General features: G+C 50.3%; 2 long non-coding RNA genes across 2 annotated transcripts; both read right to left on the bottom strand.

The window, feature by feature from the left end:
• Positions 1–6,001: 6,001 nt before the first annotated feature.
• On the bottom strand, positions 6,002–7,933 carry LOC138684278 (uncharacterized). The gene is made up of 3 exons (XR_011323605.1): positions 7,878–7,933; positions 7,591–7,696; positions 6,002–6,444 (listed from the first exon to the last, which is right to left on the bottom strand). It is a non-coding gene; the product is annotated as an uncharacterized lncRNA (long non-coding RNA).
• An 809-nt stretch (positions 7,934–8,742) lies between these two features.
• Positions 8,743–11,329, bottom strand: LOC138684277 (uncharacterized). Its single transcript, XR_011323604.1, has 3 exons — positions 11,068–11,329; positions 10,484–10,542; positions 8,743–8,765 (listed from the first exon to the last, which is right to left on the bottom strand). It is a non-coding gene; the product is annotated as an uncharacterized lncRNA (long non-coding RNA).
• Between the last annotated feature and the right edge of the window lie 14,596 nt (positions 11,330–25,925).

Genomic DNA, 25,925 nt, shown 5'->3' on the forward strand with positions numbered 1-25,925 from the left:
GGCATGAGAAGCCGAAAAATACTTGACTTGCTTTAAGTACTACTTAGCAACAACTGAAAACACCAGTGTGTTATCAACATGTTTCTCATACTAAATCCAAAACATAACACTATACCAGTTACTAGAAAGAAAATTAACTCTGTCCCAGCCAAAACCAGGACACCAACAGACAAGAATTAAGAAGTAGGGACAGGAGGTAGATAAAAGCAGATGTAGGAAAAAAATTAAAAAAGCCACAAGATTAAGAAAATAAAGGAAAAAATAAAACACAGGAACGTCAAGCTAAATAAACAAAATTTTTAAAGTGACAGCACTTTTAAATTACACAGCACAGACTAGAATGAAATATAAAGACAGTGAAGTGGATAAAAGTAGATAAAAACAAAAAAGCAACAGGACACAGGAAATTAAAAAAATAGGGTTAGACATCTTGATAAAAGTAGACATAGAAAATTTTAAGAGACATAACGTAGAGAACAGCTAGTAAAAAAGGAAACAATAGAGACAGAAAAATACATAAAAGTGAACAAAGAAACAAAATTCAAAAGTGAAGGCATTGAGAGGAAAAAAATTTAAAATAGCAAAAACCCCTAAACAGGCAGTGTGAGAGGCTGAAAGAGTTAATGTATCAAACATTGTGGTGGGGCAAGTTCTGCTTAATAACAAACTCTGCATAACAAGGAACCCTGCCTAGCAAGGAACCACAGGTGAAAAGCAGCAGATCAGCCACCCATCAGCAACAGGAGGGGGAGGGCATGCCAGAGGGTGCATAGCTCCCTGTTCTGGTAAGCTGAGCAGGGCAATTCACCAGGCTGTTCTGATATGCTGAGCAGGACAGCTCACCATACATGACAAAATATCATGTTTGCAGGGAAGGGGAAGTTACCCCCCAAACGAATCCCAAGTCCCAAAGGCTCACAAGCTGTTCATGACACCTAATAAGCCTAATAAGTTCGAGTGCCCGCCCGAATGAGGGGCAAGGAGGATAAAAGGACACAAACTGAAGCCCCAAGTGTGCAAGCCCACTGGGACTGGACCCCTCAGCTGACTGAACCATTGCTGGACCCAGGACCGGTGAAATCTTTCTCTTCTCTCTCTGTCTTGTTTCTCCCTTTCTTTTTCCTTTTCTGTAATCCCTACATCTTATCCCTGTAGACATAGGAGTGGATCCAGCTGCCCCTAGGCTCCTCTGTGAGGAGGAGTCTAGAAAGCAAAGGGGTCTGTTCTGAACCTCGTGACTCGACAGAAGGGGTCTCCTTACTGTCTTCCCTGAACTGATCCAAAAATAAGCAAGGCCTGTAGTATATGTTTGGTGATGCAGGGTTAGCACAGGTTACTGATGTAGATTGATGCCAATTTTTGTGATGAGCGAATAAAGTTGAGTTTTGTGAGTTAAAGGATCCCTGGTGTCGTTTCACTTTAATCCTGACCTGGGAATCGGCAAACCTGAGTTGTCATCCTGAGAAACTGAGACGTGACAGACAAAGACATAGAAAGAAATTTTTAAAAGCAACTGGGTGCGGGACATACTAGAATGGATTAAAAAATAAAGACAGCAAACTGGCTAAAAATAAATGAGGAAAGAAAATTTAAAAGAGATGGGGTACAGGACAGGCAGGAAAATTTTAAAAAAGGGAGTGACATCTTGATAAAAGTAGACATAAACCAGAAATTTTAAAAGCAACAAGATACAGTAAACAGGAAAAAATTAAAAATAGGGACAGGAAACAAGATAAAAGTACACCTAGAAAAAAGATTTGAAAAGTAAAAGAATTATGAGAGAAAAAATTGAAAAATAGGGACAGGGAACTACATAAGAGTAGACACAGAAAATTTTAAAAGCAATGCAGTTCACGACAGACAGGAAAGAATTAAAAAATAGAAACAGTTACTGGATAAAAGAAGACATAGACTATTATAAAAGCACAGCATTAAGGAAATAAAGGGAAAAATAGGGACAGCGAACTAAAACAGAGACATAGAAAGGAAATTTTAAAAGCAATGGAGTGTAAGACAAAGGAAAAAATTAAAAAATATTGAGAGGCTGAAAAAGAGAGAGAGATACATAGAAAGTAAGTTTTTAAAGTGATGTGGTATAGGACAGACAGGAAAGAATTAAAAACCAGTAATATGCAGCATCATAAAAGTAGACATAGAAGGAAAATTTAAAAAGTGATGGGGTACAGGACAAGAAAGAATTGAAAAATAGGGATAGAACTGGTTAACAGAGATAGAAAATTTTAAAAAGTGACGGAATAAGGAAAAATGGAAAATAATGAAAAATAGGGACAGCGAACTAAAGAAATGAAGATGTAAAACAAAATCTAAAAAGCAACAAGCTACAGGACAGACAAGAAAGTATTAAACAATAGTGACAGCAAACTACATAGAAAAATAGAAAGGAAATTTAAAAGTGATGGAGTGCAAGACAGGAAAAATTAAAAAACAAAGTGAACTGGATAAAAGGTGACACAGAAAGAAAATTTTAACAGTGACAGCATTAACAAAAAAGGCTAGGAAAAAAAATAAGGATAGGGTGAATAATACAGAGACACAGAGAAAGTAAATGTAAGAATTGGCAGGGTACACAACAGCCAGGAAAGAATCAAAAAGCTGTGATACACTGCTTGCTAAAAGTAGACATAGAAGGAAAATTTAAAAAATGATGGCATACAGGACAGGAAAAAAATTTTAAAATAGGGAGAGAAAAATAGATAAATAGAGATATGGAAAGAAAATTTAAAAAACAATGGGGTGCAAGACAGAGACGAAAAAACTAAATATAGACAGTGAACTGTATAAAACTAGCCATAGAAAGAAAATTTTAAAAGCAACCGCTTACAGGACATACAGGGAAAAAAAATTAAAAAATAGGGACAGCAAACAAATAAAACACAGAAAGAAAATTTTAAAAGTGAGATGGTACAGGACACAGGATAAAATTAAAAAAACAAAGACAGTGAATAGGTTAAAGTAGGCATAGAAAGCAAATTTGAAAAAAAGTGACAGGTGTCATGGTTTAACCCCAGCTGGCAACTAAGCACCCCCCAGCTGCCTGCTTGCTGCCCCCCTGCAGCAGGATGGGGGAGAAAAATCAGGAAAAAAGTAAAACTCACAGGTTGAGACAAAGACAGTTTAATAGGAAAAGCAGAAGCCATGCACACAAGCAAAGCAAGACAAGGAATTCATTCCCCGCTTCCCATCAGCAGGCGGGTGTTCAGGCATCTCCAGGAAACGAGGGCTCCATCCTGTGTAACGGTTACATGGGAAGACAAATGCCATCGCTCTGAATGTCCCCCCTTCCTTCTCCTTCCCCCAGCTTGATATGCTGAGCATGACATCATAGGGTCTGGAACAGCCCTTGGGTCAGTTGGAGTCAGCTGTCCCAGCTGTGTCCCCTCCCAGCTCCTTGTTCAGCCCCAGCCTGCTCGCTGGTGGGGCAGGGTGAGAAGCAGAACAGCCCTTGACTCTGTGCAAGCACTGCTCAGCAATAACAAAAACATCCCTGGGTCATCAATGCTGTTTTCAGCACAAATCCAAAACGTAGCCCCATACTAGCTACTGGGAAGAAAATTAACTCAATCCCAGCCAAAACCAGCACAACAGCGTACGTGACAGAGACAAAAGAATTAAAAAATGGGGACAGCTAACTAAACAGACAGATATAGGAAGAAAATTTAAACGGTGATGGGCTACATGACAGACAGGAATAAGCTAAAGACAGTGAATATGTTAAAGCAGACATAGAAAGAAAAAGTAAAAAGCAACAGGGTACACAATAGTGAGGAAAGAATTAAAAAACAGTGATACACAGCTCGATACAAGTAGATATAGAGGGAAAATTTAAGTGATTGGGTACTGGACAAAAAAAATTTTAAAATAGCCACAGTGAACTAAAACTGAGAAATATAAAGGAAATTTAAAAGTGACACAGGGGCACAGGACAGAGAGGAAAAAAATAAAAAATAAAGACAGTGAACTGGATAAAAGCAGACATAGAAAGCAAATTTTCAAAGCAACAGGGTACACAACAGACAGGAAATAATTAAAAAATAGCAATAGGCAGCTTCATAAAAGTAGATGTAGCATCGTAGTTTAACCCTGGCTGGCAACTATGTACCATACAGCTGCTCACTTACTCCACCACAGTGGGATAGGGGGAGAATCGGGAGGGTAAACGTGAGAAACTCATGGGTTGATATAAAAAGTTTAATAATTAAAAAGACTTTTTTTTTTTAAAGTTGTACAAGAAAACAAAACCAGCAAATGAAAACAATTGCTCACCACCAACTGACCGATGCCCAGCCAGTCTCAAGCAACTGGGTACAGGAGAGAGGGAGGAATTAAGATATAGGGTCAGGGAGACAGAGAGGGGAAGACATAGAAATTAAGTTTTCAAAGTAATGGGGTACAAGGCGGTGCAGAAAAAATAAAAAACAGGGAGAAGAAGCTGGTTAGAGAGAGGCATATTAAAAATTTAAAAGGCAACAGGGTACTGGGCAGAGTTGACAGACGAATAACAAGTTTTGAGGAGCCATACACATAGGTGGGCAGGCAGAGAGGGAGACAGACGAAGGGAGGCAAGCAGACGTCTAAAGAAGGGAGGCAGAGGTGGGCCAGGATGTAGAGGAGAGGACGTGCGGACTCACCACAGCTCCTGGTGCCGGCAGGAGACCTTCACCGCCCCGATGCTTCTCTCTCCGCCTCTGCCCCTTCCTCCTCCCCAGTGCCGGCTGCCTGACCCTCACCCGCTCGGCAGCACGCAGCGGACGCCTCAATGCTCCTCATCCACAAGGCTTGCTTTGATACATGGTGGCTCACGCATGTAGCCAACAAAGGCCAGGGACAGCTCAGAGGGATCCTTCCTTGGCACAAGGACTGGCCATTCCTTGCTGCAGGCACCTACCAGCCAGACCCCCGTGCACTCCCTCCTCAGCCAGTTCCCCTGCCCAGGCAGCCCCCTTTACAGCTGGAGCCCCTTCACACAGCAGGGCCAGCCCCATCCTCAGCCTCACTGGCCACACCTGGGGCCATCCCATCCCCAGCTGGAGCCCATCAGGAACAGGGGCCATTGCCAAAGCCCCACAGCACATCATCCCTGCCCCTGACCTACCCACATCCAGGGAGACAGAGGAGGAAGGACAGAGAGACACAGATGTGCAAGACAGGGAGCCAGGAAATTGGATGCTGGGAACAAGAGAGGGACGAGACGCAGGAAAACAGTGTAGAGAGAGAAGAGCAGAGAGACTGAGCAGAACAACAGGGATGGAGATGGAGGAATAAATAATAGGAAGCAGGGGAGAGAAGGGGAAGAGACTGGCAGGACAAGAAGATAAAGACAGGACAAGGGACAGGGAAACATTCTCAGGTGATACAGGAGAAGAAACAGCAAGAACTAGAAAAAAGAAACAGGGAGCCAGGTAGAGAGAAAAATTTTAAAAAGCAACAGCATACAAGAAACATAGGCAAGAACTGAGGGGTAGGCAGAAAATGTAAGAAGTGACATGGTACAGGACAGAGAGGGAAGAGTTAAGAACTAGAGACAGGGAGATGGATAGAAGGAAACATAGAAAGAAAATTTTGAAAGCAACAGGGTACAAGAATCAAAAAGTAGGTACATGAAGCTGCATAGAGGGAGACGTAAGAATGAAATTTGAAAAGCAACAGGGCACAAGAAATGCAGGCGAGAAATTAAACTAAGGTCAGGGAGACAAAGAGAGGGAAAAGTAGCAAGAAAATTTTAAAAGCAACTGGGTTTAAGAAACATGCAAGAATTTAAATAGGGATGGAGAGGTAGGAAGTTTCAAAAGTGATGACATACAAGAAATATAGGCAAGATTTTAAAAATAGGGACAGGGAGCCTGATAGAAGGAAACTGTGGTGGGTTGACCTTGCCTGGCTGACGAGTGTCCACCAAGCCACTCTATCATTCCTCCCCCTCAACAAGACAGGAGGGTACAAAATACAACAAAAAAGCTTGTGGGTCAAGATAAGGACAAAGAGATCACTCACCAATTACTGTCACAGGCAAAACAGACTCAACTTGGGGCAATTAATTTATTGTCAGTCAAAATCAGAGTACAATAATGAGAAATATGAACAAATCTGAAAAACACCTTCCCCCCACCCCTCTCTTTTTCCTGGGCTCATCTTCACTCCTGACTTCTCTACCTCCTCCTACCAAGCAGCACAGGGGGAGAGGGAGGGGGGGGTTGCAGTCAGTTCATCACAAGTTGTCTCTGCTGCTCCTTCCTTCTTCGTGTTCTTCCTCTGTTCCAGTGTGGTGTCACTCCCATGGGGCCACAGGTCCTGCCAGAAAACCTGCTCCAATGTGGGCTCCTCTCCACAGCGTCACAGCCTCCTTTGGGTGCATCCGCCTGCTCTGGCGAGGGGTCCCCCATCGGCTGCAGGGTGCACATCTGCTCTGCCATGGACCTCCGTGGGCTGCAGGGGGACAGCCTATGTCACCATGGTCTTCACTGCAGACTGCAGGGGAATCTGCTTTAGGACCTGGATCACCTCCTCCTTTTCCTTCTTCACTGACTTGGGTGTCTGCAGGACTGACAGCTTCTGCACAGCATTTTTTTTTAGCCCTTCTTAAATATCACAGAGGTGCTACCAGGGTTGCTGGTTGGCTCAGCTTTGACCAGTAGCAGCTCCATCTTGCTGGAACTGGCTGTGCCCAGCATGGGGGCAAGTCCTGGTGTCTTCTCCCAGAACCCACCCCTGCAGCCCCGGCCCACTCCCCTGCCCCAGCTGGCCACACAAACTCACTACAACAGTGATCGGCTTCAGGGCAGAGAGGGGGGATTGAAAAGTAGGGAAAGGGAGACAGAGAGAGAGATGGGGCGGGGGGGGTAGCAATGGGCTACAGGACAGCAAGGAGGAACTAATAAAAAGGGAGAGGATACCACACAGAGAGATGGAGAAAAACAAATATTAGTGATGAGCCGCAGGGCAGAAGGAAGAATTAAAAAAAGGGGACAGTGAGGTAGATGAGAGAGACTGAGAAATATCAAAAACACTGATGATCTAAAGGGGAGAGAGAGGGAAAATAAAGAATAGGGACAGGGAACCAGACAGAGAGACTAATAAAGACAACAATGGGCTATGGGACAGTGAGGGAAGAAGTTAAAACATAGGGACAGGGACCTGGAACAAGAGAATCTAAGAAAGTAAAAATGTATCCAGAATACAGGGCAGAGAAAGGAATTTAAAAATAGAGACACAGCATCAGACAGGTGAGAGCGGCGGGAACTGTGAAGGGCTAAAGGGCAGATAGGGAGGAATTAACAAGATTGGGATAAGAAGACAGACGGATAGATGGAGAAAGAAAAAGTAGTGACGGGCTGCAGGGCAGAAACAGAGGATAAAAAAGAGGGATGGGACAGGCCAGAAGTGCAGAGAGAAAAAGAAAGCAGAAGCAGAACAACAGAGAAAGAGGGGGACTTAGAGAACAACAGAGGGAGAGGTATAGGAAGAAAAAAACAAAAAAATTAAAGCAGTGAGAGAAAGAGAAGGTGGGGGCAGGGAGGGACTGGGATGCAGAAGAGGGGTGACACAGCCCCAGGGGTCCAGGACTCACCGTACCTCCCGCTCTTGGAGCTGCTGAGAGAATTTGACTGTTCAGACATGCCTGTCTCTCTCTCCCTCTCCCTTCCTCCTCTGCAGCTGCAGTCACTTGACTGTCATCCACCTAAGAGAATAGATTGGTGCCTTACAGCTCTTACAATATGAGGCTTCCTAGAAACACAGGCTCACATGCACACACACACACTACATGACTGTACTGTGGTTTTGGTTACGCATACAGGCCCTGCTGTGCACACTGGTGATCGGATCTGCTGAGGACTACACTAAGAAGGGTCCATCCTCACCTGGAGAGGCAGGCTATCTCCTGTCTGCAGCTGCTGGCTGGATCCTCTTTATTTTATTCTTCAAATAAAAAAATTCTTCAAATGCAGGCCACTACGGAATCTTTCCATGGCAACCACGGTGAAACGGTGCTAGCTGACATCCAGCTGAGAGAAGAAGAAAAACATTAGCACAAAGCTGGGCAGAAATCCAAAGCTGCCTTTTTGTTGTGAAGGTTTGTGAAGACAGTACGACTGAGCGGAGGAAAAAGTATTTTTGCGTCATCTTTGGTACAGCTGTTGACACAGGCCACTAGAGCTTTTGCATTTTTCAGACAACCATGCCTTTTTTTTTCCTTTCTTTTTTGACTCATTGGTAACTTTACTTTCAGGTGACAGACATAGAGACCTACATACGTTTTCTCAAGCCTTAGTATAGCCGAGGCTTCATCGCCCTATACGTCCCAAGTTGAGTATTTTTGCTAGAGAGCACAGCAACACATCTGTCCTTGTGAACTGTCTCGTTGCAAAAAAGGAATGATTTTTTCCGGGCCGTTGCTCCAAACGGTCAAGATCTTTTAAAACCGCAGTTATGCCACCAAACCCGCTCACGGTCCCTCCTAGCTTTTGACCGCCCTGAGATTTAACAGGCACACGCTCCGTTCCATCTTCCAACAGCAAAAATATGTTAACGCTCTCGGACCCAGAGCGCAACCCTATGGATGTCCACACACGCACCCTGCCGTTTTGATGAGGAGCCACCGAGCAGCCCTGCGAGCACAGCTGCACGCGCCAGATCAGTTTCACCTGCGCCGCGAGTTACCGGTTTCCGTGAACGTAGTTTCTGATGCTTTAAACCGAAAACCGTATCTCGACGCTTCGCCGCAGCAGAAACGACCCATCGCTAGACCGCTACAAAAACGCAGCAACACCAATTGCAAACCCACAGCAGCGACAGCTCCAGAAATATTTAGACCAGGAACAAGGGAGAAAAATAAAACAGCTTCATCTCACGCACAGGGGAGCGGCAGGCAGAGAAAAGGGTCGGCATTCTGAGCCCTTACAGAAAACGGGCATTCTCCTTCCGTTCCTCGGCCCGTCCGTGAAGGTCTAAATACCGCAACACTACTACGGCAACGTCTAGAGTAGGGCACAGCAGCCCTGCCGCTGGACTTGCCATCGACCCATGCTATTTACGTAGCAGGACGCGTACGCAGAGGGACACGTTTTGCCACACGCAACCTTGAACTTCCTGAAAATTTACGTTTACCGAAAAAAGCCATTTGGAACATATTGCCAAACAACATTCAGCAATGAAGCTTTGATGCGTTTGACACACGCAAGTTTTTTGGTCACTTGCTATTTGCTTCCTGTTGCTGCTGCTGTTCTTCCTTCAGAAATTCTACTTGTAGCCAAGTTATTCACTACTGGTTCAAGCATTTGCCTTCCTGGTATTACCAGCACATTCACAGAGGCAAGTAACTTAATTGCTCTTCTACAATTATCCAAACGACAATTACAGCCACAAAAGAGAAGGAGAGGTCAGGCAGCAGAAGAGCTCTGCAGGCTGGCACCAGTCAATATTGCACTCTCTAAAAAACAAACAACAACAAAACAAAACCGTGACCCTGTATCTTTTTTTTTTTTTCTTCTTTCAGAGCTCATCCCTGCCTCAGCATTTTGTCTTGTCAGAGCATGAAGCGCAGGTGACCTGACGACTTTTGCGTGTGATGAGTACCTGTTCAGAAATAGTCCAGATCTGCAAGACTGGTGTCATTTTTATGGTTTTAATCATCATAACTCAAATTTTATTTGCTCACGCATTTGTGAGGAAACTAATTAACTTTTAGACACTGCCTCTCCTTTTTTTGGGGGTGGGTGTGGAAATGTGTTAGAGAGTGAAAAACATTACGATTCAGAGCTCCCAACCATGAGGGAGTGGTGGAGAAATCAATGAAAGCAAAGACCAACAGCAGCAACATCAACTGAAGTTGGCTTTAATTCCGATCACGTACTTAAGCGACTCTCCAAGTCTATGCCTCGGTCCTATGAATGACTAGTCCCTTTTTGGAAGGACAAACTTTTTTACTTAAAAGTCCTAGACTGAAGACTCCACTGAACGGAATGGGGATTGTGCCACGGGACAAAATGCCATCAACACTCTTCATGGGGAAGGAAAAAAAAAATCAAATAAAAATCAAGTTTAAGTACCAGTTTCCATCATGTTTCACTCATTACATTTCTGCTGGCATCTAGGTGCTCCAAAATGAACTACGGGGACACCACATATTCCTAAAAATTCAGTTATACATAAAAAAAGTAAAAGGCTATTTCCAACTTGCCCATCAAATCAGTATGAACAGAGAGAAGAGAAACACTCGACCCTGAAGAAGCTAACAGGCAGCTCTGAATTTACCAGACAAAAAATTTCATTCTTTCACCTGAAACAAAAACATATCAAGGGACCAGTTCAGGAACAGGGCACGATCTGTTAAACAGCAATTTTTCCATCAGCTTTTCTGCACTAGCAGCAAATTTGCCTTCCCTGTGGGTTTAACGTGGAGCATCTGTAGTGCCCTTGAACTCGCAAGTGTTTCTCTCCGCTCCCCCAGCCCGACACGTGCGACTACCTGAGCAGCAAGCGGAATTGACCACGCAGGATTTTCTTCGTGTGACGCGGAAGGTGACGCTGGGAGAAGAGGAAACAAAGAAATGAACCTGCTCGTCACACCCAGCCAACGGTGGAAAGACAGGGGAGGATTCTGCCGGAAGGGCTCTGCACCCCAGGAGCTCCCGCCGGCCGGTTTCTCTCCCCTTTGCCCGGTACCGAGGGGACGACGACACCTCGCCCGCGCCCCCTCGCGGGGGGGGCTGCCCCAGGAGAGACGGGGGACCCCCACCTCGCTTCTGCCCGCGGGAACGGACCGGGAGAGACCCTCCACGCAGAGAGAGGAGCGCGGTGTGGATTGCATGCCCGAGGGAAGAGGCCGGGCTCCCCGCTGGCAGAAGGACAACTCGCCTCCCTGCCGCTCGGAGCAGCTTGCTGCGGACAGCCCTGCCTGCGCCCGGCCGCTCTTCCGCCGTGCTGGGAGCGCAGTCCGGCCGACGGACGCTCCAGCGAAAAGACGCTCCAGCTAATCGCGCCTCCTGCTCCTTACAGCCGCAGGTACTTTTGCCTCTGGCTAATGCACGCTCCAGACAGCGGACACCCCGCCTCGTTCCAGCTCCCGCTTGCTACAGTTCTGGCTCGTTGAAGCCCCAGCTCCGCGCTGAAGCTCCGGCTGATTTCAGCTGCTTCTCCTTACAAGCTCCAGCTACGTGCAACGGTCTGGGCTTTCCATAAGGTTGTATATCAACTGCTGTCAAAACTGGAGCATTGGGATTAAACATCAGAGTTACACGCCGAATAAATATTCGTTAGTTTGCGCGATTAATTACTTAACAACTATTCTGAGCAGCGCAGAAAGAAGAGCTGGACTCAAAGAGGGCACGTGGGGTCTGAAAAGCGCCCTTCCCCCCCACAGACCATCACAGATGTTGAGTTCGGCCTGCTGCGTGCCGGACTCCCAAACTTCGGCGTCCGACACAACCAGACCCCCATCTCCGGGGAGGGTCCACGCACCCTGCCCGCCCCCCGCTTCCCCCCGCAGCCCCCAACACCCTCCCACCCGCCTGCAAAACCAGCCAAGCCGGCTCCCGCTTTTGGACCCCGCACCAGCTGACTCGGGGCCCATTTGGGAGCCAAAAAACCCGGCTGCTGAGCCCGTTCTCAAGGCCCAAACACGCAGGGCCGGACCTCTGTTTCTGGGCCCAAAGCCGCGCAGCTCGGTCTGTTTCCGAGCCCCCACATCAGCCACGCGAGCCTGTTGTCAAGCCCCAGGAACAGAAAACTTGTTCTCCGTTTCTGACCCTGCAGTGCCCACGGGCGACGCTGAGCGTAGCCACCCCACAGCCCTGCACCCCCGGGGCCCCACACGTAGTTTCGGGGAGTGCTCGGGACCTGCGGAGGGCCCGGCCCCACGCCTCTGCGGGGCAGCCCCAGCACAGGCAGGGCGTCGCTTCACGATTGCCGTTTCAGGCTTTATTTCCCCGCCATCACCGGCACGGCCAGGCCCCCACCCCAAACCCCCCAGCCGAAGCACCCCCGCGGGTAGCCGGGCCCAGCCACCCAGAAAACAAGAAAACCAAAGAGAGTACAAGACGGACACCGTGGGGAAAGGCAAGGAGAAGGACGCAGAAACAGAGAGAGCGCGGGAGGGATAGGGAGCAGGACAGAGAGATGGAGCAAGAAAGGAAAAAAGGACGGGAGACAGAACCAAGGGAAAGAGAGACAAGGACGGGGAGCAGGACGAAGGGACGGAAGAGGAAAAAAAAAAGTAGCGACGGGCTGCAGGACAGAGATGAAGGGATTAAATAGACACAGGGAGCATGACAGAAGGACACAGAGAGACAAAAGGGACAAAGAGCAGGCCAGCATCGGAGGGGAAAAAACCAACTGCGATGGGCAGCGGGAGAGAGATACGGAAAAAGAAAAAAGTACTGAGGAACAGAAAAAAGAAAGAAGCGACAGCTAGCTGGACAGGCGGACACAGTTAGAAAGGGCGGGAGAGGGAATGGGGCACAGAAAGACAGACAGAAAAGGCAGCGGAAGAAAGCAAGGCAGAGGAACAGCAAGGCGGGGCGGGGGGGGAAGGGACAGGGGTCTGGACAGAGATGGAGAAATAAGCAGCAGGGACAGAGGAAAAGAGACAGAAAAAGGGACAGGGAACATGGCAGAGAAGGAAAAATCAGGACAGCGGCAGGACGGAGATAAAAAACTGGGACGGTCCTCAGGACAGAGAGGAATACGAATGCGAGCAGGGAGCGGGACAAAGGGATACAGCGAGAAACGACGGGACAGGAAGCAAGACAGCGTGACAGACAAGAACAATGGGAACGAGAAGGGGGGGGGGGGGAGAGAGAGAGAGAGAGAGAGACTGACAGAGACAGAGACCGTGAGAAGCACAAGGGGTTGGGAAACTTAGAAAGAGAGGTATCAGGAGCCCTGCAGAGAGAAGGAGGGTGAATAAAAAAGGGGCAGGAAGCAGCACAAAGGGTCACAGAGAGTAAGAGATGAACAGGAGGGAGGACGGGGACAGTGGGATCCAGAATGACAAAAATAAACAGCAACAGCGAGCAAGACAAAGGGATAGAAACAGAAAGTAGGAAGAAGAGAGATAGGAAGGCAGGGACACAGAGCGGCACGTACAGGCGCAGAGAGGAAAAGAACGCCAGGGCAACAGGCCAGAGAAATTGGGAGGCGGGGAAAGAGGCGGATGCAGATCAGGACAAGGAGATGGAAAAGGAAAAAACAGCGACTGGCTGCAGGACAAAGACGGGGATGGGGCGGGGGGAGAGGGAGAGGGAGCAGGACAAGAACGCAGAGAGAAAAAGAAAGGGGGGCAGTCGAATGAGAGAGAGAGAGAGAGGAAGGGGGGGAGGAAGAGGGAGCAGGACAAGAGAATAGACAGAAGAGAGGAGGCACAGGGAAGCAAAATAAACAAACAAACAAACAAACAAACGTCACAGCAGCATGAGAAAGCGAGGGGGTCAGGAGAGGGGGAGGGAGGGACCGGGAGGCACAAGAGGAGCGACAGGGCCCCGAGGGCCCAGGACTCACCACAGCTCTTGCTCTTGGAGCTGCCAGGAGACCTTGCCAGTTCAGACGCTTCTTTCTCCTTCTCTCCTCCCTTGGTCTTCCGTAACTCCAGTCGCTTGGCTGTCCTCCACATAACGGAACACGCGAGCGCCTCGCAGCTCTTACGAGATGAGGCCTCCTAGACACGTAGCCTCGCTCGCTCGCTCGCTCACTACGTGGCCGTACCGCGCTGCTGGTCATGCATACAGACCCTGGCGGTCTGACCTGCTGTGGACTACGAGGCGGGATCCTCCCACACCCAGAGAGGCAGGCTCTCTCTTGGCTGCAGCGGGAGGCAGCTGCCAGCCAGATGGCTTTCCGTTTCTTCTTCTTTACCTTTCTGTGGCCTCTCCGGCTTCAGCAGCTCCCGTCCACAGCCAGTAAGCGCTCCGCCTGTCCCTCTGTGCTCCCGCGCCTCGAGGAGAGGGAGGCCAGGCAGAGACAGCCCACGCAAGCCTGAGGCTGCTGCAGTCAACGGCATCCCCGGGGACGAACGGACAACCGCACTCACAGCGTGGCCTCTGGGAGAGGGAAAGAGGCAGCAGTGACCGTTATTACCGTAGCTCGACCCTGGCCGGAGCCCCTCCTTCCGCAGGGGCTTCCGCAGACGCCGCTCGTTCCCCGCGCTGCTGCTAACGGCACCCACGTTCAGGGAGACTCGAGAACATCGCAGGGCCAGCTTGCTGCCCTCACGACAGGGCTCGGGGGCTGCCTGCGGCTACAGCACAGGCTTCAGGGGAGGGGCTGGAGCTGGGGGCAGCCGCACGGGCCGAGCGAAGGCGCCGGGGGAGCTCCGGCGACTCGGGGAGGCGCCCGCTGGCCGCGCCTGGGGGGTGCCCGCCTCCGTCCCCTCTTCCCTTCTATCGGCTCTCGGGGAACTGCCCGCCGCTGCCCTGGCCCGGCTCGCCTCCGGCGGACCGGGAGCCTGCCGCGGCGGCCGCTTCGCAGCTTCCCGTCCCGCCAGCCCCGCGCGGCCAGGAGGCACCCCCCGCCACCGCCCCGCCGGAGGGGATCGCTCGCCTCACCCGCGGTCCCGGCGCTCGCCCGCTGCCGCTGAGACCCCCGCCCTGCGCGCCACCACGCTGCTCCCAGGGACCGCGCATGCGCCGGAGGGGTCAGAGCCGGCGAGCGAACGCCGGGCTGCCCCACGCGCAGGACGGCGCATGCGCCCGGGAGGCGCGTCCGCACGGCTGGTCGGGGAGCGGGCGCAGCGGGAAGCCCGCGGAAAACCACGCGAAACCGGCAACGCTCCTGAGGCTGACCTGGTCGGACTCCGGGGGCCGCGGCGGCAGCCAGGACTACGCCGCGCCCGAGAGCCACGCTGCCGCCCGGCCGCCGAGTCCGCGAAAACTACAGCTCCCGGCATGCCCCGGGAGGCAGCCTGCCCCGCTGCCTGACCCCGAGGGGACGCCGCTTCCGTTTCCGCTCACCCCCACGCCGGCGCAGCCGCAGTTCCCGCCGAGCCCCCAGCGCCGCTCCGGGCAGCTCCGGCGCGCTTTCGCCGCCCGGCTCCGCCTCCGGGCAGCGCCCGCCGCCGCCGCCGCTCCGGCACGGCGCGGCACCCCCCGCCCGGCTCCGGGCAGCGCCCGCCGCCGCCGCCGCTTCGGCACGGCACGGCGCGGCCCCGCTACCGCTCCGTGCGTCCGACACGGACCCCGCCGTCCTCCTCGGGGCTTTCCCCGGAACCCGCCGGCCGACTGCGCAGCCCCGCCACGGGGCCCGGTGAGCACCCCCCCGCGCGCTCACGTGCTCACCCCCCCCCCCCCGCGCGCGCGTGCTCACAGCCGCGCTGTGAGCCCCCCCCCCCCCCCCGCGCGCACGTGCTCCCAGTCCCCCCGTGAGTCCCCAGGGCTCGGCCTCGGCACAGGCGGCCCCCACCTCCCCCGGGCCACCCCCGCCTCCGACGTTCGCGGTCCGAGGGGCGCCCGGCCCCGCTCACCTTCTCCCGAGGGGCAGCCGCACCCCGGCCGCCGCTCCACTCCGCTCCGCTCCGCTCCTGCCTGGGCTCCCACCGGCCCCGCCCCGGCCCCTCCCCCGGCAGCCCCCCCTGGCCAGGGAGCGGCCGTCCCCATCAGCCTCACCGCCCGCACCTGCGGCTCCTCCAGCCCCGGCCCGCAGCTGTGGTACCCAAATCCGGAACAAAACTCCTCAACACCAGTGTGAACTTAAGCAGCAGGCACTTCCTTGATTGAATGAAAGATGTCAAGAGTCAGCTGATGGGGAAGAGGTGTTAACTGGGGTCAAAATACAGATTTTAATACCCCTCTGATTTTAGTTCTAAGACTTGGCCATTGCCAGGTATCATCTTTTCCATTTACCCAGGTCCACCAGCGAGGCCACAAGGGAGATTTCTTCCAGAGAGAGGATAGAGTTATTAAGTCTAAAGTCCACGAGTTGCCTTTCTCCTTCATGAAAAGGTGAGTGGATCATATATCATCACTAGTCACCCAAACAGTTAAGCCTGAACTTTTCGCCTGTCCTTTAATACAGTCAACTCCAAGCTAAATTTTTTCCGTTATTAAGAGGGGACCAAAGATCATGTCAAATATTATTATACTTTCTACAAATACATCCCCATCTTGGAGCTTTAGCTACTAGAGAAAGTCTTTGGAGTTTGGGGTCAGAAGAGCTGCAAGTATAAACCTTCACTCAGCTCTGTTTAGGATCTGTGATTTTTCTCTGGTTGTCTAAACCAGTCTAAATTTCCATAGATGGTCCCGACTCTGGGTGGCTCTAACAAGGATCCTGGAACTCCAGTAAATTCTAGACATCGTTTTATATTTTCAATATGATCCCAAGTTCCTTTTTGCACTTGTCTCTACGGTTTTGGCAACTGACAGCCCCAAGGGGTGCTTGTACAAGTTTCTCCCGAAGGGCGATTAAATGAATTCTTTTGTCCATGAGGTGGATGCTTTGGTAATGTTATAATTCACAACGCTACAATTCCTTCTTTCAAATTCAAAAAAAAAAATTGCCTTTTAAATCCATCCCATTTAATTTGCTAAAATGATTCTCATTGTTCTGCATCTTTTCTCAAGTTTTGGTTAAATTCAATGTCAGTATTCTCCACGGAACTAGATTTTCATCTGACTTTGGAATCGGAAGGCAGGCTGTTACTGAGGTTAAGTTTTGTGTCTTTACAAAACTTTGAATCAGTTACAAAACTAGATTTTTTTTTTTTTATCCAAATTACAAAAACGGTTAATCTCAAGATTAATAGCTCAAACAATAATTGTTTCATTTTGTTTATCTCATGTTTAGAACCCCTCAAAAAAAAATGCATACGCCCTCTAAACACACAAAAAGATTATTGCCCTCGACAATATTCCTAATAGCAACCCCAACATTATCAACTTTACACAGCTGTTTTCCCAAACAGATAACGTGAAACTTACTTATAGATTTTCAGTTTTAAAGGGCCAGTTTCTTTAGACTTCCGGTTTCTTGTTGGTGCTTTCTTTATTCTTGAATAATGAAGCCAAGGTTCTTCTCCCAGACCTTTACTGCTATAAGGGTTGTTAAAATGACTCGATACGGTCCTTTCCGCTTCTCAGTGATTTTATATATGTATTCAGTCTCCTGGTCGGAAGGGATGCGCTGCTACGTCCAATTCTAAGGGTCCAGCTGTGGAGACCTACTGACAAAGTTCTTGAAAAGAATTGCTTCAAGAAATCATAACGCCTTTTAAAAACATATCTCCAAAGGCACTCAAGATACTCAGAACATAGGACTCCTGATATGGTCTTTCATACAACATTTCATAACGACTTAAATTTTCTTTCTCTTCTGGCTATACTCTGATTCTTAATAGAGCCATGGGTAATGCTCTAACCCATGTGAGGAGTGAGGTTTCCTGACAAATTTTACTCGACTGTTGCTTACGGGTATAGTTCATTCTCTCTCTCTCTGTCTCTCTCCCCCCCCACTTGCTTGTGGTCTATATGGGGTGTGATAGTCTCAATCTATAGATAATACTTTGCTCAACTTGTCTCACAATCTTTGCTATAAAATGAGGGCCATTGTCAGATGACATTCCTACAGGCACCCCGTATTTTGGTATTATCTCTTTGAGCAAGACTTTGAGCGCTTCCCTTGCTTTGTTGGTGCGACAAGGGAAAGCCTCGGGCCACCCAGTAAAGATATCAACTCAAACTAGGATATATCCTTCTTTTCAAGGCAATTCTATAAAATCAAGTTGCTAATATTCTCCTAAAAAATTTCCTTATTTCATAATCCCAAAGATGATCTTATTACTGATTCGGGGATATTTTTATATATAAATTTCACATCCGCTTCTAATTGTTTAAACAATCTTTGTCGTATTTCACTTTCTGTTCCCCAATAGACTTTGTGATGTTCAGCTCGGGCAATTTCTCTTATTATTGTGGGTGGGACTATTATTTGACCTGTCGGTGTTACAGCCTATCCTGTTTCATTTTGTTAGCCTGCAATCTAATAATTAATTCTTCATCTTTTTCGTTATAATTTGGAGTTTCTTTAGGCAATTTTATACTTTTCTCTGGAACTAGTGCTAGGATGCCTTTTTCCGCAGCCTCTTTAGCAGCTTTATCAGCCAGTCGGTTACCTGCGTTAGGACCGGTCTTACCTAACTGATGTGCTTTGCAGTGCATTATCGTGACTGCTGTTGGTTTTTGAACGGTTTCTCACCATTTCGGTATTTGTTCTGCGCGCTGAATGGCGGTTCCTCGTGCAGATAACGGTCCTCTTTCTCTCCGTACCGCTCCGTGTGCACGTACTACTCCAAAAGCGTACTTTGAGTCTGTCCAAGTGTTGACTCGCTTTCCTTGACTTAGTTCCAGAGCTCGAATAAGAGCTATCGATTCAGCCTTTTGGGCAGATATCGTCGAAGGCAAAGTTGGCAACGCAATTACCTCCTCGGTAGTTATTGTCTATCTTGATAAACGTTTTCCTTCACAGATGGAACCGCTTCCGTCGGCATATAGTTCCCAATCTGTTTCTTCTAGCGGCACATCTCAGAGGTCCAGTCAGCTGGAGTAAACTCTTTCGATTGTCTGCAAGCAGTCACGTTCCAGTTCTCCTTTAACTTGATCAGTTGTTGAAAATGCAACAGGGTTAACGGTGGTAGTAGTTTTTAGGTAAACATCCTCTTGTTCCAGCAACGCCACTTGGTATTTCCACATTCTGCTAGGGGATAACCAGTGCCCCCCTTTCTGTTTTATCACAGCAGTTATCATATGGGAAACGTACAGCAATCCTTTGTCCTCTAATCCTTTGTCCTCAGGTGAACTTACGAGCTTCCTGGATCAGTAGCGCAGTTGCAGCGACGGCTCTCGGACGACCAGAGCATCCCAGACTCACGTTACCTACTCGCTTCGAGAAGTAGGCCACGGCTCGCCCACTTGGCCCTAAATATTGGGCCAGGATACCCAGAGCTATACCTCTTCTTTCATGAGCAAAAAGTTCAAGTGTCTTTGTGAGATCTGGCAGGCCTAGGGCTGGCACCCCTATTACAGCCTGTTTCCATTCTTGGAAAGTAGCTTTCTCGGCATCGGTCCAATCCGTTGTTTGAGGTTTTGAGCTGCTCCTATAGAGGTCGGGCCAGCAAGCCACAATTTATAATCTACAGGTGACACCACTCAACCATTCCCGGAAATGCTCGTCATTCATTGTTTTAGTCTTAGGTTCGGGGAGACGACAAATTGCCTCTTTTCTCTCAGTTCCCAATTGTCTCTGTCCTTTTAGGATTTTAAAACTCAAATAAGTTTCTTCTTTCTGGGTTATTTGGTTTTTTTTCTTTTGACACTCGATATCCACTGATTCCCCAAAAGTTCAAAAAGTGAATAGTTAACTTTGTGCGTTGTTCTTCCGTCTCAGCTACAATTAACAGATCATCCATATATTTCAGCAAGATTTCTTGATTATTTTCTTTCTTCCAAATCCCTAATTCTCGTGCCAATTGATTTCCAAACACGGTAAGACTATTCTTAAAGCCTTGAGGCAAGACTGTCCACGTATATTGTGTTTTTTCTCCCAGTCTCAGGATTTTCCCATTCCAAAGCGAAAACCTCTTGACTATTGGGATCCAAGGGAATACGGAAAAAGGCATCTTTTCCGTCTAACACTGTGAACCATTCTTGTTTCTCCGTTAGGGTTGTTAACAAAGTATAAGGATTTGCTACTACCGGATGAATATCTTGTACTATTTGATTTATTGCTCTGAGGAGGTCTTGAACTAATCTATCATCTTTTCCATTAGCCTTTTAACAGGCAAGATCGGGGTGTTATATCTGGATTCACATTCTATTAACAATTTGTATCTTAAAAATTTTTGTATTACCATTACTAACCCTTTCCGACTTTCCGGTTTTAAGGGCTATCGTTTAATTCTTACCGGATTCGATCCTGGCTTTAAATCAACTCTCACAGGTTCTGCTTTTTGGATTTACCAGGAACTTCCCGGTCCAGACGATTGGAATTACAGCATTATACTTTGACTGGTATAATCTTCTGCTGTCGGTAACCGTCCTGTTAACAACAAAGCCACTGCTTCGATACGTTTAGTTTCTGGAATTAAAGTTTTAATCTCTCCATTTTTAAATTTAATTTCTGCCTCTAAGTTCTCAAATAGATCTCTCCTTAACAGGATTTGAGGAGAATTTGGCACATACAAAAACTGCTGAGTGACCCGTTGCTTTCCTAATTTCATTGTTAAAGATTTAAAGAAGGGTCTAGTTGCTCGTTCACTTGTTGCGCCGACACCACCAATTTCTTCAAAACTCAACTCTCCCTCTAAGGTATTTAAAACTGAAAAGGTGACTCGAGTGTCAATTCAAATTCAATTTTCTGTTCTCCCAGTTTAGCTGTAACCAGAGGTTGTGCTGGGAGACTCCCCTCCGGTCCCCGTCAGATACGTTCACTTAAAAAGAACAAATCTACGTATGGCACTTTATTCCATTTACTCTCTCTCCTACAAAACAACAGTAACTGCAATATAGTATTGTAACTCAAAGTTCTGTTTGTTTACCATTTTTCCTGCAATTCACCCCAATGTGCCAATAAACGTCCCAACGGTGATGTTTTTGGTAACTTTTCATCAGCAGTTCTATTTCCTGCACTCTTATTCTTAAACAATTTTGCTAATGCCATTATACTTATATACATTCAAATACCAAATACCAAAGAAACGCAAATGACAATTGTCCCAAATAATACACAAAGTCCAACCCAGCAATATGACTTACAGGCAGACGCCTAGGCTTCCGCTGCAGACGGGTACCCTCCAAGCCCCAACCCTGCGAAGCTTTCGCCGCGCCTCACGGGCGGGCTTTCCAAACCAATTCCAAAGAAGCAGCGCCTTACCTTTTTTCCAGGGAACGCTGCGAGGAGCTTTGCGAGTCGAGGGTGATGGTTCTCCCCGAGAATACCTCGGTGCCGGCCGGAGTTCGATCGACACTCGATCTCGTCCAGTCTCACTCGCAAGGTCCCATCTGGGTCGCCGAAACCGCTACCGAAATCCGGAATAAAACTCCTTAACACCAACGTGAAGTTAAGAAGCAGGCACTTTGTTTATCGCAGCGCTGGGGACACGGGGGATCGCTCCTCCAAAGGCGTGTCCCGCTTAGTATCAAAATCCATCGGTTTTTACAGACTTTTCTTGTCAGGTCATTGTTACCTAAGCTCCTTCCGTAAAAATGCATACTCTGCTCGTTCTTAAATTTAACCTTTATAATGATCGGTCCTTTGATTATATAACCTTATCAATATTCTTATTTAAAAACAATCATTGGTCAGTTACACTTAGCTCTGCTGACTGGAACCTTCGATACTCAAATCGAGATGGGAAGGGTAAGGGGGTTTCCAAGCAGCAAACTGGTGTCCACGACGGTTTCCTTAGTTTCCTGAAACAGAACGTAGAAAAACCAGTAACTTCCTGGTGAGGTTTCTAGGGTTAGCTATTTCAAACTTTAACAATATTAAGGTTCCTAGAGTCACGCGAACACAGTTCCTAAAGTTTCTATGGCTACGTTTCAAACTTAACGATCCTATACGTTATGCTTCACAATTTTACTTCTTAATCAAACCTAACTCTTCTATGGGATTAAATTTTGATTTCTTTACCAGAATATTTGCAACAGCTGGAGCCCAGCAGGAATGGGGTGGGGGCACGGCCCGACCCCCCCCCCCAGCGCCTCACCTCCTCCTCCCCTGGGCTCCCTCACGGCCCCTCGCCTCGTGCAAAGGGAGCGCAAACGCAGCCCGGAGGGCAAAGGGGACGGGCGGCCAGCGTTTATTCAGTCAGTCGCGTGCCTATCGAGTCCTGCCAGCGAGTCTGCTCCGGGTCTCGTGGCGCCCCCCGGCGCTCCCTCTGCCCCTCGGACACCTCTGATAGCCTATTTCCATACGTTCTGTATGGCACGTCTAAATATTGGGATGGTTTTAATATTTTGTACCAGCTGTGGAAACTGGTTTGCTGCTAGGTGACTGCAAAAGTGAGATTTGGTAAATAATTATTAGAAATCTTATACTAACACTACGATTGAAACAATAGACAAAAGTATAGCCAAGCAATTAACTAGCAGAGGTAGGTACTCCTAAGTTTTGCAGTTCTTTGCTCTTATGACTACATGTTCCTGTACGCTAGATGAGAACAATGCTGAAACTGACCACATGTGATTGAAACTGCGTTAAGCTTCAAGATCAAAGAACAAGGACAAGAATAAAGACTTCAGGGACAGCCACCAAGAACTTCAGATGGGTCGCTGGTTGCAAAAGCAGCCCTTCGTCTCAAATGGATCCTTCATTGCGCGTGATCGGATGTAGGCAGTACTACGATAATCGGTTGCCATCGTTTTTACGTATATGTATACTAATCTGATTAACATGCAATTAGTTATTCTGTGTAACCTGTTTGTGCCATGCACGCTAGGTGCAACTATCCCCCGTGCATCCAGCGCTGCAATGAAGAATGCCTGCTTTCTAAAACTCCAAAACGAGTCTTAGGGAGTTTCTTCGACCGGCTTTTCAGTATCAGGGGTACAAGGGAGGAAAAGGAAAAAAAAAAAAAAAAAAAAAAAGGCAGCGGTGTGGGAAAGAGAGGGGACCAGGGGAGGGGCAGGGAGGGACCAGAACGCGGAAGAGGGGAGACAGGGCCCCGAGGGCCCGGGGCTCACCACAGCTCTTGTTCTTGGCACCGCCAGGAGAATTTGCCAGTTCAGACGCTTCTTTCTGCTCCTCTCCCGCTGCCCTCCTCTTCTGTAACTCCGGCGGCGCGGCCGTCCTCCCCCTAGGAGAACACGTGTCTCATAGGTCTTGCAGGACGAGGCCTCCTAGGCACGGAGCCTCGCTCGCTCGCACGCTACGTGGCCGTACCGCACCGTCGGTGCTGGGTACGGACCCTGCGGTGCACCTCGGCGGTCTGACCTGCTGCGGACTACGAAGAGGGATCCTTCCACACGCGGAGAGGCAGGCTCTCTCTTGCCTGCAGTGGGGGGCAGCTGCTGGCCGGCCAGCCTTCCATTTCTTCTTCTCTACCTTTCTCCGGCCTCTCCAGCTTCAGCCGCAGCAGCGCCTGCCCGCAGCCGGTCAGCGCCCCGCCTGTCCCTTTGTGCTCCCGCGCCGCGAGGAGAGGGAGGCCAGGCAGAGAGCCCGTGCAAGCTTTCCTTGCCGGCGGCGGTTCGTCACCGGGAGGAAGCAAGGAGCGCGGCGGCGCCTCCCGCCGGTGCCGCACTGCCGTTACCGTCGGACGGCACGTGCAGGACAGCGGCAGCCCCGCGCCCTCGCAGCCTCCGAGCTGCAGTACCGAACATTGGCCGCGAGGTGGCAGCGGCGAGCGCTTGGCACAAGGCGCCAGCGCGCATGGGCGGCGGCCCAGCTGCAGTACCGAAGTCTGTTCAATAGGTGGCGGAAGAGAGCGCTGGCGAAACGCGCCGCCACCGCGCATGCGCGGCTCCGAGCTGCCGTACCGCGTTTTGGTAGCTAGGCAACAGCAGGAGGGCGGCAAAAGGCGCCATCGCGCATGCGCGGCTCCCGAACGCCAGGGCCGCGTTTCGGTTGCCAGGCGACAGCAGGAGCGCCGTAAACCGCGCCGCCGCGCATGCGCGGTTGCCGAGGCGCCGCGCCGCGCTTCGGTTGCCGGGCAACAGTGGCCAGTGTCGCAAACGCGCCAACGCACATGCGCGGTTGCCGAGCTGCCGTAACACCTTTTGGTTGCTAGGCAACAGGAGGAGGCCGTAAACCGCGCCGCCGCGCATGCGCGATTGCGGAGGCGTCGTGTCGCGCTTTGGTTGCCAGGCAACAGCAGCGAGCGCGGTAGACGGGCAGCAGCGCACGCGCCGTTGCCGAGCAGCCGTAAAGCGTTTCGGTTGCTAGGCAACAGCAGGAGCGCCTTAAACCGGGCCGCCGCGCATGCGCCCTTGCCGAGGCGTCGCGTCGCGCTTTGGTTGCCAGGCAACCGCGGCCAGTGCCGTAAACGAGTCAACGCACACGCGCCCTTGCCGAGCTGCCGTAACGGGTTTTGGTTGCCGAGCAACAGCGGGAGCGCCGTAAAGCGCGCCGCCGCGCACGCGCCCTTGCCGATGCGCCGTGTCGTGCTTCGGTTGCCCGGCAACAGCGGCGAGCGCCCTCAACGCGCCGCCGCGCATGCGCAGCTGTCGAGCTGCTGTACCGCGTCTCGGTTGCCCGGCCACAGCTGGATTCCCACCGACACACGCCACCGCGCATGCGCCCCTCCCCAACGCCAGTTCCCACCTTCGGTCACCGGGCAGCAGCATCCGCATCCCCGTAACGATCCTCTTCTGAGCAGCAGCTGGATGAGGGATGACTGACAGCTCAGCCCAGCAGAGACCAGCCACAGGCGGCAACTACTTACTGGGGGCACAGGGCTTACATTGCCCTGCCCTTTCCCCACTCGCAGCCCGGGCCGTCATCTTCATCGCCTCCGTTCCAAAAAGCACCCGAGTGCCTGGAGCGTTTACAGCAGTCAAGTGCAAACAACAGACAACTCGGGTGGTCGCTTCTGTCCCTGCCCCCCCACCCCATTATCTAGAGAGGAGAAGCAGCACAGGGACCTGCAAACGGCGGGGGGGGGGGGGGGGGGGGGTGGTCCCCTGGAGCAAGCCCCAGGGACTGCTGTATCCCTCTGCATGTGGCATCAGGGTTGCGGGAGTGAAAGCAGCCAGTCAACAGCTGCTGGCGAGAGATTTAAAAAAAAAAACCCAAACATAACACCTGGTTCAGGTGACAGCCTGAAGGCAGGCCACAAGAGACCCAAAGCTGCTTTCTGCCAGAGGGGCAGCTCTGTCCAGCAGGAAACGCCGCGTCCCAGCGCACCAGAGGCGAGCGGCCCACCTGCAAGCGAGCGATACCCTGGCGACCCTGGGGCTCAGTTGGGGTGGGCGCACCTTTCCTCACCTCTGTGCTATCGGAACTCCGCTCTCCTAATCCTGCACGCACGCAAGGCTTCTTGTGCGGGGCTTGTCTCTGATCGAAGAGACGCTGCACGGTGTTACTTACCGCCCCGCCCTCCGGCGTGCAAAGTAATCAGACGTGAAGCAGGGAAAGCAAAGAGGCCTGTCGGGATATTAGTAGTCCTCAGCAGATGACCGTAGAGCCCTCGAGGTTCCGTCTTTGCTCCCTACAGGAGCGTGGCTCCGCACTCCTTGCCGCTCCCGCCAGCAAGCGTCACAATTGCCCTTTGCTGCCTGCAACACGCAGTACCTGCGCGGCCCCAGTACTACTGCCGCTTACAGCGCGAGAGGCGCTCGCTATAAAGCGGCAATGAAGAACAAGGACGGCCCGTCAGGATGGCAGGAGGAACACAGAGAGCCTCCAGCATTAGCCAGGCAGGGCTTGCAACTCACCTCGTGTCGTGGTTTAACGCCAGCCAGCAACAAAGCCCCACGCGACCGCTCACTCGCTCCCCCGCCCCCAGTGGGACGGGGAGACAATCGGAAGGGCGAAAGGGAGAAAACTCGTGGCTTGAAACGAAAACAGTTTAATCCTTTAAAAGAAACAACAACAACTTGTAAGGAAAAGAAGAAAAAAAAATGACAGAGAATGGGGTGCAGGCAGCATGCCAGGGGTCTGGAGCCTGACGGATGATGGGGGTGGGGGGGGTGGGGGGTGGGTGGAGTACGGAGGAGGGAAAGGAAGCCGGGGCGGGGGACAGGAGATAGAAGAGCAGGGGATGCGGGGGGAAACAACTCGCGTGGGTTAAAAACTTGAATGGGTGAAGGGGGCGGGCTGAAGCAGCGGGGAGCATATATGGGGGAGAAACACACGCCGGGGAGAGGGTAGGTGAGGGTACAGAGGTGCATGGGGGGACATGGGTGGGGATGACCTACCCCAGGGAGTCCACCCAGGATGATCCACAGCAGGTAACTCACCTGGGATAACCCGCAACAGAGCATCCACAC

Source organism: Haliaeetus albicilla, unplaced genomic scaffold, assembly GCF_947461875.1.
Source record: "Haliaeetus albicilla unplaced genomic scaffold, bHalAlb1.1 scaffold_164, whole genome shotgun sequence".
Lineage (NCBI taxonomy): Eukaryota > Metazoa > Chordata > Aves > Accipitriformes > Accipitridae > Haliaeetus > Haliaeetus albicilla.